The sequence below is a fragment of the Varanus komodoensis genome, unplaced genomic scaffold, assembly GCF_004798865.1.
Source record: "Varanus komodoensis strain SLA01 unplaced genomic scaffold, ASM479886v1 scaffold162, whole genome shotgun sequence".
Classification (NCBI taxonomy): domain Eukaryota; kingdom Metazoa; phylum Chordata; class Lepidosauria; order Squamata; family Varanidae; genus Varanus; species Varanus komodoensis.
In genome coordinates, this window is record NW_025335474.1 from 122,951 (window position 1) to 125,152 (window position 2,202).

The window sequence follows — 2,202 nt, forward strand, 5'->3', positions numbered from 1 at the left end:
GTCCGCCCGTTCCGAGAATAATCTGACGGTCGGAGGCCCACCCGGAGGCCACAATTTCCCTGCCCCTTCCTAACCAAGAGGCAAAAGTTGCCCCGAAAAGAGTGCGACGCGGATACACCTAGTCTTCTTTGAGACGTTGTCCCTCCGCGCAGGCCTCTGTTTCCGCCCGTTGCGAGTGCGTTCCCACGGTCAGAGTCCCGCCCATAGGCCGCGATTTCCCGGCTCCACCATGATAGTGTAGTAAAAGTTGCCCCGAAAAGAATGCGACGCGGACAAACCTAGTCCTCTTTGAGACCATGTCCCTCGCGCAGGCCTCTCTTTCCGCGCATTTCGGGCACGTTCCGACGGTCGGAGGCCCGCCCGGAGTCTGCGATTTCCCGGCCCCACCCTGATAAGGGCCAAAAGTTGCCCTGAAAAGAGGGTGACCTGGGCAAACCTAGTTCCCTTTGAAACGCTGTCCCTCGCGCAGGAATCCGTTTCCGCCCTTCCCGAGAACATTCCAACGGTCGGAGTCCCTACCGGAGGCTGCGATTTCCCGGCCCCACCCTGACAGAGGGCCAAAAGTTACCCCGAAAAGAGGGTCACACGGACATACGTAGTCCTCTTTGAGACACTGTCCTTCACGCAGGCCTCCGTTTCCACCCTTTCCGAGCACGTTCCGACGGTCGGAGGCCCGCCCAGAGGCCTCGATTTCCCGGCCCCACTCTGACAGTGGGGCAAAAGTTGCCCTGAAAAGAGGGCCACGCGGACACACATAGTCTTCTTTGAGAGGATGTCCCTCCGCACGGGCCTCCGTTTCTGCCCATACCGAGCGCGTTACGACAGTCGGAGGCCCGCCCAAAGGCCAGGATTTCCCGGCCCAACCAAGACAGAGGGGCAAACGTTGCCCCGAGAAGAGGGCCACGCGGACACACCTAGTCCTCCTTGAGACGCTGTCCCTCGCGCAGGCCTCCGTTAACGCACATTCTGAGAACATTCCGACGGTCGGAGGCCCGCCCGGAGGCCGCGATTTCCCGGCCTCACCAAGACAGAGGGGCAAACGTTGCCCCGAAAAAAGGGGGACACATGTCTACCTAGTCGTCTTTGAGAAGCTGTCCTTTGCGCAGGCCTCCATTACCGCCCATTCCGAGCGCGTTCCGACGGACGGGGCCTGCCCTGGGGCCGCGATTTCCCGGCTCCACTCTTACAGAGGGGCAAAATTTGCCCCAAAGAGAGGGCCACGCGGACACACCTAGTCTTCTTTGAGATGGTGTCCCTCCATGAAGGACTGTGTTTCCCCCGTTCCGAGCACGTTCCACGTTCAGATGCAGGCCCAGAGGCTGCGATTTTCCAGCCCCACCCTGACAGAGGAGCAAAAGTTGCCCCGAAAAGAGGGCCACGCGGACCATTAGTCATCTTTAAGACGCTGTCCCTCCACGCAGCCCTCTGTTTCCGCCCATTCCGATCGTGTTCCGACAGTCGGAGGCCCGCCCGGAGGCCACGATTTCCCAGCTCCACCCTGACAGAGGGGCACAAGTTGCCCCGAAAACAGGGTGACCCAAGCACACCTTGTTTTTCTTTGAGACCCTTTCGCTCCGTGCAGGCCTCTGTTCTGCCTGTTCCGAGTGCGTTCCAACAGTCGGAGGCTCACCCGGAGGTCACGATTTCCCGGCCCCACTCTGACAGAGGGGACAAAGTTGCCAAGGAAAGAGGGCCACGTGGAAACACCTTGTCCTCTTTGAGTTGCTGTCCCTCCGCGCAGGGCTCCGTTTCAGCCCGTTCATACCCGTTCCACGTTCAGATGCACACCTGGACGCCGCGATTTCCAGGCCCAACCATGATAGTGGGGCAAACGTTGCCCCAAATATAGGGCGATGCGGAAAACCTAGTCCTCTTTGAGACGCTGTGCCTCATGCAGGACTGAGTTTCCGCCCGCTCCGAGTGCGTTCCGACGGTCGGAGGACCGCCCGGAGGCTGCGATTTCCCGGCCCCACGCTGACAGAGGGGCAAAAGTTGCCCTGAAAGGGGATTGATGCACGCGCACATAGTTTTATTTGAGACGCTTTCCCGCTGCGAAGGCCTCCGTTTCCGACCGTTCCGAGCACATTCCTTCGGTCGGAGGCCCGCCCGGACGCCGCGATTTCCCGGCCCCACCCTGACAGAGGCCCAAAAGTTTCCCCAAAAAGTGGGTGACGCGGACACACCTAGTCCCCATTGAGACGC